Genomic DNA, 16,296 nt, shown 5'->3' with positions numbered 1-16,296 from the left:
TGAGCCGAAGGCCGATATCATTGAAGAGATAGAGGTCGAGAAAATAAAATCATTAGAAGTTATAAGCCCTTCGGCAGAGGTGACAATGCCGAAGGTGCAAAAGGATCTTACGACGACTCCCAAGAGGAAGAGGATGGTCAACGTACTAGATGTGCTGGAAACAATAAAATCTTCAAGCTCTACCCCGAAGAAGACTGCCGAAGCTTCAAAAACACAAATTGATGCAAAACTATCTGGAGCCGAAGCTACCAAGAGCCAGGCCGAAATCGAAGTTGGGCCTTCAGAGCCCGCCAAGGATAAATCCTTGGAAATCGGAGAGGAAGAAACGAAAAAAGAAGTTGCAGAACAAATTCTGTCTGAACAAACTACCACCCCTACTCCCGAAGCATCCTCCGAAGTTCTAGATTATATTATACGACATGCTTCGGGAAAAAGGTTGTCTGAAAAAGAGAAGCGAGAAGCTCAATATTATGCCCAGAAATTGAAATATCCAAAGGGGGCATTGATATTCAACGGCAGCGGGGAAGAAGATTTCTTGTACTGTCTGCCAGACAACAAGGAGATTTCTGTCTGCCGGGAGATGGGCAAAAGCTTCGGATTCTCGATGCTAGAAGATGGACTTTCTGTCACACCCGGTTTTAAAGAACAAAGCCGGGTGCATCTCATACATGCGCCAAAGGAGACAACATATATAATAACATAGTGTATAGAGATAAATATCACAATATAATCAGAGTACTTTATTACATAGCGGAAGTCTTACAAAATAAGAGATAAATATCGCAGGATCTAAAATCTATCATTGGCGCCAGAAAGCTGACTAGGAGACGCCACCTAGATCAAGTCGAATGCCTCAGTGTTAGGCGGCTCCTCTTCGACCTCCTGTTCTTCTCCTGTGGGGGGGGGGTGAGACAACAAGAGTGAGCTCACATACGTTCATAGCTCAACAAGTCGTGGGGAATAATGTGCATGAACTCACCAAAGGTGGGAGTTCATGTGAAGTGTAAGGCTGATCAACAAAATAGAGGCTGGGGCTGAGCATTGCTTTTATAAGTTGGTCAAAATTTTATTAGCAATTACTAAGTGTAAGTAAATACCAAACATTAATAATAATAAATAAAAGTAATAATAAAATAATCCCAAATGCGATGCAAATGTCAAATTAAATTTAAGTTCCATAAATTAATCATGTGAGGGTCCGAGCTGCTCATGATCGTGAGAACGACTAGTATACCAGTTTTGCACTCTGCAGAGGTTGCACATCTTTACCCACAAGTCATGTTACCCATCTGCCAAGAGATGGCCAATCCCATACACCTCTACCGAGGAGGCGAGGCAGGGTAACACTACGAGGCCTTTACAAAGTTCCACTAGCTTTAAAAATCCCGCTACAGTTTATAGGAAGCTCCATTGCAGGAATCCCTCGCCTGACCGCCATCGCAGCAAAATCAACCCAAGGACCTCCCTACACTGACCACTCCCCTACTGCCCTTGCCCCTATCGGGTAAGGAAGACATCCACTAGCTTTCCTAGTTAATCAGCCAAGGGCGTCCCATTAAACCCTTGTGGTAGCACTGTTTTCCCGAGTAGTCGCTCCATGTTCCCATTAACATAATGATCTTAACATGAACATTAATAATAAAATATAATAAAAATATAATCATAAATAGTGTATCTTCATACCCAAAACCACAATAAGCGATAGCAAGTATTACCCAAAAATATTCAGTGGCAAAACAAGGTATAAAGATAGCCAAAACTGGGGTAACCTATTGGGTCCCATCAAAATTAACCTATACAGATCATTATAATTAATAAGAACATGGCTGGGAAAAAGTAAGTGATCAAGGGCACAACTTGCCTTCAATGAGCTCCTGCTCAGCTACTTCTACTTGCTGAACCTCAGAATCCACAGTGGCTTGCTCGTCTACTAGCATCAACACAATACATACATAATATAGCAAAAATTAACATCACACCAAACAAACATGTAATTAAAATACACAATAATAATCTAGACATTAAAATAAGATCATTGGAACTGGAATCATTAAATTTGGAGTTATATATTTTAAGTTATGAATTTCTAAAGGTTTAATGTGCTTGAAATAGGATTAAATGAGAAATAAATTATCTTACTGTTTTCATGACAAAACAGAGACTCTAAGTGGTAGAGAGTAAAATTACAAAATTTTGGAAAGTGGAATGAATTAATTTGGAGTTCATATGAATTTTCTATGGAATATACAAGTTTCTAGCCATTATTTTTGCACTAAAATTCATTTCTAATTCATTTTCTCTGATTTTCTAATTTCTCTGGACAGCGCACCAATATCTGGGAAGCACGGGGGTTGTTCTACAAATATTTCTGAAACTCAGTCCGACCCCGCAGTGGACCGCGAGTTGATTACTGGATTCTACATGAGTTCTTTTACAAAATCAATCGGCGAAGGGGTATCGCGAATCCACAACCGTCAGATCTAACTCAACGCGTTAGATTAGATCTTAAGCGCAGTGAACCGGTACGCCATCCGGCCCCTTGGATCCGGAATCGATGGTAGCGATTTAAAATAGCGAAGACTCGATTTGGATCGTGGATTCGAAGATCAACGACACAGATTAAATGACGTGAAGCGGTATGGGAGTCCTGATCCGGTTCGTCCATCCTCGCATCAACGGCGGACAACTCTCTTCCACTCGCCCATCCCCCAAACGTTGGTCAGCGGCGGCGCGTCACTATCTGCGGCGGCGCCATGGACGGCAGAGCCAAAAGCTCTGATTCCCGATCGAGCACTCGAACGGACAGCGCAGCAAGCAACGGAGACGATAACGAAACTGAGGGGAGGAGTCTCACCATAGATTGACGCGCAGGTGACGCAGACCACGGTGAGCGGCGGACCCATGGTGAAGGACTGCTCCGATGAGCAATTCCCACGCCGTCTTGGCCAAATGCGCCTGCAAATGACGACCCCCGCATCCGATATTCATCAGCGAACATCCTCACCCGAGCACCGAGACCCCATGCCGCGGCCTCACCAGAGTTCATGGCGGCAATGCACTCCGCTGTACTCTACCGGTCGCTCTCTCGTCGCCAGGCAGTAGAGAAGGAAGAGGGGAGGTGCAGATGTGGCGATTTCCCGCCTCCATCTTATCCCGAGCAGCACCCGATTGGGTAGTTACCGCAGGAGCCGCAGTCAGCCATCGCCCGCGGAGATCCCGGCGGCTGGTGCGCGGACTTTATCTCCCGGAGCGCACACGCCACAGAGAGGATAACCCCGACAACAGGGCCCCACACGTGAGTTACCGGTCGCGCCCAGGTGAGGAGATGGGCCGACCGGTGGGTCTCGTATTGCATTCAGCGCGGACGATGCCAGGCAAAGCGCGAGCGCGAGAAAGAACCGGCCCACTGACGATATGGCCCCACGTGGCGGTGAAACGACAACTTCAGGCGCGCGTAAGATTATTGGTTCCACGGAAATGGGTCCCACGTGTCATACTACGGCGCGGTGCGGAAAATGAAGCTGGGCTGGAAGCGCGATAGTGCTACTGGGCCGAGAGCGAATACGGCCCAAGCACTGGCACACCTTTTTCTTTTTGTTTCCAAGTTTTGTTTTCTCTTCTTCTTTTCCAAATTCCAATTCAAATTAAATTTCAACTTGTGGCAAATTCACTCTCAGATTAATAGTACAATTTGGACATACCTAAAAGTGTGATGAATTTATTTATTTATAACTTTATTTTGTGTTGTATAATATTTCTCTCTTTCTTTCTTATTTCCAATTCTATAAATTGTGCCTTTGGGATAAATCTAAATTCTCAAATCATTACTATGTATTTTTTTATTAGTGTCACCATTATATTTAATCAATGCACAAACAAAACTCCAACATGATGCATGGCTTTTCTTTTTTTTGTTTTAGTAAAGAATTATTCTCTTTTAATTAGGTTTAGCCACATGTCTCAAGGAGTAGATGGCAAATCACATAAGGAGATCATCTCTTTTATAAGTCTTATAATTTGGGTATTACAAATCCTACCCCCTTAACAAAAATCTCGTCCTCGAGATTTAAGAAGGACTAGGGAAAAGATGGGGAAAATCTATGCGAAGCTCTTCTTCTCTTTCCCATGCAGCTTCGTCTTCTCCGTGGTGACTCCATTGAACTTTGCACATCTTTATCACTTTATTCCTTGTAACTCGAGTCAATGTATCAAGAATCTTGATAGGGTACTCCGTGTAAGTCAAATCACCCTGAACACTGAGCTCTTCCATTGGTAACTGTTCCTCAGGGACACGGAGACACTTCTTAAGTTGAGACACATGGAATATGTTATGCACATCAGTTAGATTATCAGGTAGTTCGAGTTAATAGGCCATCTCTCCAACTCGCCTAAAACCTCTGAATGGTCCAATAAAGCGAGGGGACAATTTGCCCTTAACTTTGAATCTTCTCATTCCACGAAGTGGTGACACCTTGAGGTGCACATGATCACCTTTCTCAAACTCCAGTGGTCTTCCTCTATTATCAGCGTAGCTCTTTTGCCTGGTTTGAGCTACCCTCAAGTTCTCCCTGATTATACAGACTTGTTCTTCTGCCTCTTGAATAAGTTCAGGTCCAAAGAACTGTCTTCCTCCAGTCTGGTCCCAATGTAGAGGAGTCCTGCACTTCCTGTCAGATAGAGCCTTGAATGGTGACATCTTCGAACTGGCCTCGTAACTATTATTATATGAGAACTCAGCATACGGTAGACTCTTGTCCCAACTACTACCGTGCTGAAGGGCACAAGTTCTCAACATGTCCTCCCATACTTGATTAGTCCTTTCAGTCTGTTCATCAGTCTGAGGATGGTAGGCCGAACCAAAATTCAACTTCCTATCCATATTCTCATGAAAACTTTTCCAAAATCTAGGGGTAAACTGTGATCCTCTATCCAAAATGATCTTCTTCGGTACATCGTGTAGATACACAATCCAAGCCATATATAACTCAACCAATTGAGATCACTTATAAGTAGTCTTGACAGGAATTGTAATACTCCAAAATTGTATACAAGGAATATATAGTGATTTCCTTATTCTATGTGCCTTATTTGCATCATGAAAAGAGCATACCTATAATTAAGAGAGATGAATTAAAACAAATGATAAAAAAAGAACATGCATCATATTGGAGTTTTGTGTGTGCATTTAATAAAGTAAAAACATGGTTAAAAATATAAAAAAATGAGTTGGAGATTGGATTAAAACATAAATTTGAGTTGGGATTTAAAAGGGTAAAGGAGAAAGAAATATTATAACATACAAAATAAATTCATAAATAAATGAATCTTGTCTTGGTATGTTCAAATTGAATATGTGATCTGAGAATAAACTTGTCAACCAGTCAGGAAATTTAAACTTGGGAAGAATTTGAAATTTGAATAGAAAGAAAACAAAAAGAAAAGAAAAATAACAGAAAGGGATATGGCCGGCGTGCACTTGGGCCCAATTTGGCTGCCTCGGCCCACCTAACCCTACCTTGCGCCAGCCCATCTTCTACATCGTGACACTGCCATGCGGGGCCAGCCTGCCAGTAGCCCCCTGCTCGCGCGCACTTGCCTCTGGCTCGCTGACCGCTGGGCCGCACCCTGGCCAGGCGCTCGCGACGCGTTGCCACTGCCAGGTGGGCCACCTCTGTCAGCTTCATCTCCTCAACCGGATCACGCGACAATCACGGCCGAAATCACCGCTCCGCGCGGCTCCCGCGGGCCTGACAACCAACCTCCCGAGAATATAAATCCCAACCCCGTACGCTTGTTCCTCCATCCTAGCACGGGTTCGGGAGCACCCAAAACCAACCGCCGCCGTGAGAAACCGAGCGAACCGAGAAGCGAGAGAGAGAAGAAAATTTGTCGCCGCGGGGTAAGAGAAGATCCTGGCCGCCGCTTGGGCATCTCATCGGCGGCGCGGCTCTGGGATTGGCATGCGGTCAAAGCTAGTCGCCTGGGCCTCCTGCGCATAATCTTGGTTTTCCTATGTGGCTTCATCGACCGTGGCATCGCGAATTCCACGCCGTTGAGGAAGAAGCGCCGCCACCCGCCTTACATTGCTGACCGGATCGATCGTCCCTGCATGAACCGGTGAGGTACCTCCACCTGATGCGCGGTGATCTTTGCGTCGTTTAGCCCGCGAAATTTTGGGGGAAATCGTCGGGGCGGGGATCACCGGCGAGCTCCACGGCCATGGGTTCTGTCCGCCGCCGTGTGACCTCGGTTTCATTGGGGTCCTCTGGGGGATGAAGACAGCCCCTGGATCGTTGGATCTGGGTCACTGATCAAATATGGACGAACGAGATCGAGTCAGGGGTGTTTTAGATCTGGGTCGTCGATCTGACCACGAACGTGTGTGATTAGATCGGGGTGTACCGTTTCGGGCATTTGATCGGGACCGTGTGATGTCAATCTAACGGCCCTGGGTGTATGATACCCCTTCGTCGTGCCATCTTTACATAAGAGCCCTCGTAAAACTATCTAATAAACCCGCCGTCCTCGGCAGTAAAGAAACCCTTACAACCGAGGCCCTGGTATTTGCAAACAGAACCCTGCATTCTTAGAAAATGTTGGGCACGGTCAGAAAATTATAAAATGAATATAGAAAATATTTTAAGTATAAAAATGATTCCCTAAACTTCGAAAAATCATATCTCCTTTATTGTAACTCCGAATTGACCCGTTCCAGTTGCGTTAGCTTTGTAATAGAATTATCTACACCTTGGTAACCTTGTTTTATCATGAAACATGTTTGTAAATAATTAGTTGTTTACCCTATGTTCATTGGATTAACTTCTTTAATTTAAAATTAAAGTGTATTTTCACTTCCTAGTTGTAATTTGACTAAAATATGTTTTCTAATCAAGTTATAACATGGATTAAAATTAAATTAATGGTTTCTTAGGAATATCCTTCTCACATGATTTATAATAATCAACTTAGAACCTAGTTTTCTTATTTAATCACATAAATCCTCTATAAAATCATAACTCCTTAACCGTAACTCCGACCTTAGTAGTTCTCGATCTCGCGATCTCGTAGCAACATGTAGATTATTATTACACAGTTTATTCTTATGTTTGGTGTGATGTTAATTTTGCCTATGCCATGTTTGTTTGTATTGATACGACTAGCGTGAGGACACGAGTCATCTGAAGATCATCCTGGTACCTGGAATCTCAAGTCCCAGGCAAGTTGTGCCCTTGTTCACTTCTTTTTACCTACTCATGTTCTGATTAATCATAATGATCTGCATAGGTTAATTTTGATGGGACCTAATAGGTTACCCTAGTTTGTCTATCTTTATGCCTTGTTCACCACTGAACTTTTTGGGTAGTACTGGCTAGTGCTATATGTGGTTTTGGGCATTGAGATACACATTATTCATGATTATACTTTTGTTATCCGTTGTTATTTACTGTTCATGTCAAGATCATTAATGTTAATTGGAACATAGAGCTTAACTTGAGAAACACGTGCCACCACAAGGGTTTATGGACGCCCTTGGCTGATTAATTAGGATAGCTAGTGGAGGACTACCTTACCCGAAAGGGGCAAGGGCAGTAGGGGAGTGGTCAGTGTAGGGAGGTCCTTGGTTGATTTTGCTGCGATGGCGGTCAGGCAAGAACCCTGCATTGGAGCTTCCTATAAACTGTAGCGGGTTTTCTGAAGCTAGTGGAACTTTGTAAAGGCCTCGTAGTGTTACCCTGCCTCGCCTCCTCGGTAGAGGTGTATGGGAAGTCGCGATCCCTTGGCAGATGGGTAACACGACTTGTGGGTTAAGGGTACCACCTCTGCAGAGTGTAAAACTGGTATACTAGCCGAGCTCACGGTCATGAGCAGCTCAGGACTCTCTGATGATTAATTTATGGAACTAAATTCAATTTGTCATATGCATTGCATCGCAGGTGATGATGTTACTTTTGTTCTACTACTTAATTGGGTTGGTATTTACTTATACTTAGTAATTGCTAATAAATTTTTGACCAACTTTAAAAGCAATGCTCAGCTCTAACCATCCTCTTTGGTAAGCCTTACACTTCACGTGAGCTCCCACCTTTGGCGAGTTCATTCACATTATTCCCCACAACTTGTTGAGCGATGAACGTATGTGAGCTCACTCTTGCTGTCTCACACCCCCTCACAGGTCAAGAACAGGTACCGCAGGATGAGGCGCATGGAGGATGCTGTGATGAGTTCATGAGAGATCTAGGTCGTCGTCTCCCAGTCAACGTTGGGTTGCTGGATTGTTTCCTCATATGATGTAATTATTTAATTATTTTTGTACAGAACTCCTGTTATATAGTAAAGATGTGACATTCGATCCTGTGCCACTATGCATCATATGTGTGAGACTTGGTCCCAGCACACCTGGTGTTTATGTTCGCGCCCGGGTTTTGGACCCCTAAAATCCGGGTGTGACAGAAGTGGTATCAGAGGAATGTTGACTGTAGGACGAAACCTAGATAGAACTGGACAACCATTATCTACTTACCTTTGCTACTCTGTATCTTTTCTAAACTTACCTTAATCTTTTCTCATCTAATGCTGCTTTACTCTGATTATTCTTACCTTTTCACTTCTAAAGACAAATGTGGATTTCACACTTTGAAATCCTGTACCTAAAGTGACTTAGGAATAGGAGACCTCATCTTAGGAACAAAAACAAAACTATTTTTTTTATATAATTATTTGTGCCCTTGAATGTTTGTTCTTATGATACTTGCCTGATTTGGATCTTTGATTGAGTGTGATGAGTTGTGGAGTAATGTCCACAATTACATCTGCATATACATATAGAAAAAAAACACCTATAAAAAAATAACTAGATAAACTAGAGTATCTAGCCTAACAATATCCATCTTAGCTTAAAAGATTCATATTCTACACTCATAGATCCATCTTATCTTAAAAGATACTCTATTACCTTAGTAGATTAATCTTATCTTGAAAAGATTTTATCTTATCCTAATAGATCTAACTAACCTCAAAAGATTCTACCTTATCCCTATGAATGCATCTTGCCCTAATAAGCATATTTACCCCACACTAGTGTAACAACCATGATCTAATCCAAAGTAATTAGACATTATCTAGTCTAACCTAGTTGTACCGATCTAATCTAGATCCCATCTAATCTACTATGATCCAATTTAAAGAGAGTGACCTAAGAAGTTAGTTAATCCTAGTGAAATACATTAGACCCTGCTCCTATAAACAAGTTTGAGATCCTAGATCAACTCGGCCATACCCAACAACTTGACCTACATAATAGATCTATCTTAACCTCCTGTCCCAAACCCGGATGGAGACACCAAAGAGCAAGAAGGAGGAGATCAACCTCGACATGGAAGAATAGGAGTCAAATCAGATCTCGAGATGATTCAAATTTACCACCTTGGACGGAGTCTTCCCTTACCAAGTTCTTCTTACCATCAGCTAACCTCACTCTGACCATCTCTCTTCTTACCTGTGTGTCTAAACATAGAAGATACCCATGCATTTCTAAGTACTTGCTAAATAGTATTTTAAAAAGAGAAAGAGAGAGACTCTTAATTTTTGAATCAATTAGAAACTACAATCTCAATTATATACCAACCTCGGTATAACCCTTCTGCTTACTAATCTCGAGGACGAGATTATTTTTAAGGGGGGTAGGATTTGTAATACTCCAAAATTGTATACAAGGAATATATAGTGATTTCCTTATTCTATGTGCCTTATTTGCATCATGAAAAGAGCATACCTATAATTAAGAGAGATGAATTAAAACAAATGATAAAAAAAGAACATGCATCATATTGGAGTTTTGTGTGTGCATTTAATAAAGTAAAAACATGGTTAAAAATATAAAAAAAATGAGTTGGAGATTGGATTAAAACATAAATTTGAGTTGGGATTTAAAAGGGTAAAGGAGAAAGAAATATTATAACATACAAAATAAATTCATAAATAAATGAATCTTGTCTTGGTATGTTCAAATTGAATATGTGATCTGAGAATAAACTTGTCAACCAGTCAGGAAATTTAAACTTGGGAAGAATTTGAAATTTGAATAGAAAGAAAACAAAAAGAAAAGAAAAATAACAGAAAGGGATATGGCCGGCGTGCACTTGGGCCCAATTTGGCTGCCTCGGCCCACCTAACCCTACCTTGCGCCAGCCCATCTTCTACATCGTGACACTGCCATGCGGGGCCAGCCTGCCAGTAGCCCCCTGCTCGCGCGCACTTGCCTCTGGCTCGCTGACCGCTGGGCCGCTCCCTGGCCAGGCGCCCGCGACGCGTTGCCACTGCCAGGTGGGCCACCTCCGTCAGCTTCATCTCCTCAACCGGATCACGCGACAATCACGGCCGAAATCACCGCTCCGCGCGGCTCCCGCGGGCCTGACAACCAACCTCCCGAGAATATAAATCCCAACCCCGTACGCTTGTTCCTCCATCCTAGCACGGGTTCGGGAGCACCCAAAACCAACCGCCGTCGTGAGAAACCGAGCGAACCGAGAAGCGAGAGAGAGAAGAAAATTTGTCGCCGCGGGGTAAGAGAAGATCCTGGCCGCCGCATGGGCATCTCATCGGCGGCGCGGCTCTGGGATTGGCATGCGGTCAAAGCTAGTCGCCTGGGCCTCCTGCGCATAATCTTGGTTTTTCTATGTGGCTTCATCGACCGTGGCATCGCAAATTCCACGCCGTTGAGGAAGAAGCGCCGCCACCCGCCTTACATTGCTGACCGGATCGATCGACCCTGCATGAACCGGTGAGGTACCTCCACCTGATGCGCGGTGATCTTTGCGTCGTTTAGCCCGCGAAATTTTGGGGGAAATCGTCAGGGCGGGGATCACCGGCGAGCTCCGCGGCCATGGGTTCTGTCCACCGCCGTGTGACCTCGGTTTCATTGGGGTCCTCTTGGGGATGAAGACAGCCCCTGGATCGTTGGATCTGGGTCACTGATCAAATATGGACGAACGAGATCGAGTCAGGGGTGTTTTAGATCCGGGTCGTCGATCTGACCACGAACGTGTGTGATTAGATCGGGGTGTACCGTTTCGGGCATTTGATCGGGACCGTGTGATGTCAATTTAACGGCCCTGGGTGCATGATACCCCTTCGTCGTGCCATCTTTACATAAGAGCCCTCGTAAAACTATCTAATAAACCCGCCGTCCTCGGCAGTAAAGAAACCCTTACAACCGAGGCCCTGGTATTTGCAAACAGAACCCTGCATTCTTAGAAAATGTTGGGCACAGTCAGAAAATTATAAAATGAATATAGAAAATATTTTAAGTATAAAAATGATTCCCTAAACTTCGAAAAATCATATCTCCTTTATTGTAACTCCGAATTGACCCGTTCCAGTTGCGTTAGCTTTGTAATAGAATTATCTACACCTTGGTAACCTTGTTTTATCATGAAACATGTTTGTAAATAATTAATTGTTTACCCTATGTTCATTGGATTAACTTCTTTAATTTAAAATTAAAGTGTATTTTCACTTCCTAGTTGTAATTTGACTAAAATATGTTTTCTAATCAAGTTATAACATGGATTAAAATTAAATTAATGGTTTCTTAGGAATATCCTTCTCACATGATTTATAATAATCAACTTAGAACCTAGTTTTCTTATTTAATCACATAAATCCTCTATAAAATCATAACTCCTTAACCGTAACTCCGACCTTAGTAGTTCTCGATCTCGCGATCTCGTAGCAACATGTAGATTATTATTACACAGTTTATTCTTATGTTTGGTGTGATGTTAATTTTGCCTATGCCATGTTTGTTTGTATTGATACGACTAGCGTGAGGACACGAGTCATCTGAAGATCATCCTGGTACCTGGAATCTCAAGTCCCAGGCAAGTTGTGCCCTTGTTCACTTCTTTTTACCTACTCATGTTCTGATTAATCATAATGATCTGCATAGGTTAATTTTGATGGGACCTAATAGGTTACCCTAGTTTGTCTATCTTTATGCCTTGTTCACCACTGAACTTTTTGGGTAGTACTGGCTAGTGCTATATGTGGTTTTGGGCATTGAGATACACATTATTCATGATTATACTTTTGTTATCCGTTGTTATTTACTGTTCATGTCAAGATCATTAATGTTAATTGGAACATAGAGCTTAACTTGAGAAACACGTGCCACCACAAGGGTTTATGGACACCCTTGGCTGATTAATTAGGAAAGCTAGTGGAGGACTACCTTACCCGAAAGGGGCAAGGGCAGTAGGGGAGTGGTCAGTGTAGGGAGGTCCTTGGTTGATTTTGCTGCGATGGCGGTCAGGCAAGAACCCTGCATTGGAGCTTCCTATAAACTGTAGCGGGTTTTCTGAAGCTAGTGGAACTTTGTAAAGGCCTCGTAGTGTTACCCTGCCTCGCCTCCTCGGTAGAGGTGTATGGGAAGTCGCGATCCCTTGGCAGATGGGTAACACGACTTGTGGGTAAAGGGTACCACCTCTGTAGAGTGTAAAACTGGTATACTAGCCGAGCTCACGGTCATGAGCAGCTCAGGACTCTCTGATGATTAATTTATGGAACTAAATTCAATTTGTCATAAGCATTGCATCGTAGGTGATGATGTTACTTTTGTTCTACTACTTAATTGGGTTGGTATTTACTTATACTTAGTAATTGCTAATAAAATTTTGACCAACTTTAAAAGCAATGCTCAGCTCTAACCATCCTCTTTGGTAAGCCTTACACTTCACGTGAGCTCCCACCTTTGGCGAGTTCATTCACATTATTCCCCACAACTTGTTGAGCGATGAACGTATGTGAGCTCACTCTTGCTGTCTCACACCCCCTCACAGGTCAAGAACAGGTACCGCAGGATGAGGCGCATGGAGGATGCTGCGATGAGTTCATGAGAGATCTAGGTCGTCGTCTCCCAGTCAACTTTGGGTTGCTGGATCGTTTCCTCATATGATGTAATTATTTAATTATTTTTGTACAGAACTCCTGTTATATAGTAAAGATGTGACATTCGATCCTGTGCCACTATGCATCATATGTGTGAGACTTGGTCCTAGCACACCTGGTGTTTATGTTCGTGCCCGGGTTTTGGACCCCTAAAATCCGGGTGTGACAGGAATGAAGTGAGCTACTTTAGTCAATCTATCCACAATAACCCATATAGAATCATAACCTTTCTGGGTGCGAGGCAGCCCAGTGATGAAATCCATACCAATCTCTTCCCACTTCCATTCGGGTATCTTTAATGGGTAGAATAGTCCAGCTGGCCTCTGGTGTTCAGCCTTAACTCTTTAACACACATCGCACATAGCCACATGTGCAGCCGCATCTCTCTTCAATCCATACCACTAGTATTTCTACTACAAATCCTGATACATCTTGGTACTACCAGGATGAATAGAATAATCCGAGTCATGTGCCTCCTTTAAAATAGTCTCACGAAGGCTCTCAATATCAGGAACACATATCATGTTCTTGAACCACATGGTGCCTTGCTCATCTTCCATGAATTCCGGACCTCGACCTTCAGTAAACAGATCCTTAATCTCTTGGATTTTGGCATCACCAATCTAACCTCTTTGAATTTCTTGCTCCAAGGCAGGTTCCAATTCAATGGTAACTCCTTCCGTATGTGTAACAATTCCCAGGTTGAGCCTCTCAAAATCTTTTGCTAATTCATCGGGTAGCTGGACAACAATAGTGGAATGAACGTGCTCCTTCCGACTCAAGGCATCTGCAACCAAATTTGCCTTGCCTGGGTGGGTAGTGAATCTCCAAATCATAATCCTTAATAAGCTCCAACCAACGTCGTTGCTTAAGGTTGAGATCCTTCTGAGTGAATATGTATTTCAATCTCTTATGATCCGTGTATACTTGACACTTGGTTCCCATAATATAATGTCTCCAAATCTTAAGCGCATGCACAACGGCTGCCAGTTCTAAGTCATAAGTGGGGTAGTTCAACTCATATTTCCGCAATTGACAAGACGTGTAGGCAATCACATGTCCTTCTTGCATAAGCACACATCCAAAGCCTTAACCTCATGCATCACAATAAATGTCAAATCTCTCCTGTAGATCTGGCATAACCAACACTGGGATGACATCAATCTCAACTTCAGTTGGTTAAAACTATCTTGGTACTTTTCGTCCCACTTAAACTCTCTTCCCTTCTCCAGAAGCGAGGTCATAGGCTTAACAATCTTAGAAAATTCTTCAATAAATCTTCGATAATATCCTGCAAGTCCCAAGAAACTCCGAATCTCCATACTGTAGTGGGTATGCTCCACACCACTATCTCCTTGACTTTAGCAGGATCCACTGATATCCCCCATTAAAAATGATATGTCCAAGGAATGACACCTCGTCAATCCAGAACTCACATTTGCTATACTTGGCGTAGAGTTGATTATCCCTTAGCTTTTGTAGCACCAATCTCAGGTGTTCCTCATGATCACTTTCACTCTTAGAATAGATAAGAATATCGTTGATAAATACTACGACGAATCTGTCCAAATACTCCATGAACACCTTATTCATCAAATTCATAAAATAAGCTGGTGCATTAGTTAATCCAAACGACATAATAGTGAACTCATATAATCCATATCAGGTTGAGAAAGTTGTCTTGGGAATATCCGATGGCCTAATCTTCATTTGGTGATAACCCAATCGGAGATCAATCTTCGAGAATACCATTGGACCTCTCATCTGATCAAATAAAGCTTCAATGCGGGGTAATGGATACTTGTTCTTCATAGTGACACCATTAAGGGACCTTTAATCCACGCACATCCCTTGCAATCCATCTTTCTTCTGTACAAACAAAACCGGTGCTCTCCAAGGTGAAGACTCGAACGAATGTACCCAGCCTCTTGCAACTCCGCTAAGTGCTTCTTGAGTTCTTTTAACTCTTCTACAGACATCCTATATGTCCATTTAGAAATAGGAGCAGTTCTAGGTAAGAGATCTATGACAAACTCAACTTCCGTATCTAGTGGCATCCCTGGTAACTCCTCTGGAAAGACATCCGGAAAATCCTTAACCACACGGATGTTGTCACCAACAAACTTCCCATCGACTAAGAATGTCGTTAGTTTGGTGGCGGTAGTTACTGCAATTCCAACTTCAAATCTTTCTCATTTGGAACTGGTGAGTTCTACGGTTCCCTTAGCATAGTGTATATACCTCCTTTGCCTTTCTTAACCATGACATACCAAGGATCATGTCTATAGTGTTCTCTTCTAACACTATAGGGATAGCCCTTCTGGGTTAGAAATACAGGGTAAGAAAGGAAGAAATATAGACAAGGCGAGTAATTACAAGAAATGTTACTGCGGGGAATTTATTAGCTAAGTAGATTAGTGTGTCACCTACTAAAGTTAATTCATTACCTTATGTTGGTAAATGCTAAGATGTCCGTCTATACTATTTCAATCAATCAAGGAAGCAAATCAGGCATTGATCATCAGAACAATCAACCAACATTTTTTTAATAGAGAAAATAGTTTTAATTTTGTCTTGGGTTTCCTATCTCAAAGAAATTTCATAAATGTAGGATTCCAAGGTGTGAAATCCATCTTGTCTCGGAGTAGAAAAGGTAAGAATGATCAGAGTAGAACAACAAAAGGTGAGACATGATCAAGATAAGGTAAGTATGGAATGAATCAGAGTAAGGTAAGTAGATAAGGGTTTTGTCCATTTCTATCTAGGTTTCGTCCTACAGTCAACATTTCCTCTGATACCACTTCTGTCACACCCGGTTTTAAAGAACAAAGCCGGGTGCATCTCATACATGCGCCAAAGTAGACAACATATATAATAACAGAGTGTATAGAGATAAATATCACAATATAATCAGAGTACTTTATTACATAGCGGAAGTCTTACAAAATAAGAGATAAATATCGCAGGATCTAAAATCTATCCTTGGCGCCAGAAAGCTGACTGGGAGACGCCACCTAGATCAAGTCGAATGCCTCAGTGTTAGGCGGCTCCTCTTCGACCTCCTGTTCTTCTCCTGTGGGGGGGGGGGTGAGACAACAAGAGTGAGCTCACATACGTTCATAGCTCAACAAGTCATGGGGAATAATGTGCATGAACTCACCAAAGGTGGGAGTTCATGTGAAGTGTAAGGCTGATCAACAAAATAGAGGTTGAGGCTGAGCATTGCTTTTATAAGTTGGTCAAAATTTTATTAGCAATTACTAAGTGTAAGTAAATACCAAACCTTAATATTAATAAATAAAAGTAATAATAAAATAATCCCAAATGCGATGCAAATGTCAAATTAAATTT

Source organism: Zea mays, chromosome 4 (genome assembly GCF_902167145.1).
Source record: "Zea mays cultivar B73 chromosome 4, Zm-B73-REFERENCE-NAM-5.0, whole genome shotgun sequence".
In the NCBI taxonomy this organism is placed as follows: Eukaryota; Viridiplantae; Streptophyta; class Magnoliopsida; order Poales; family Poaceae; genus Zea; species Zea mays.
This window is presented reverse-complemented; position numbering follows the sequence as displayed.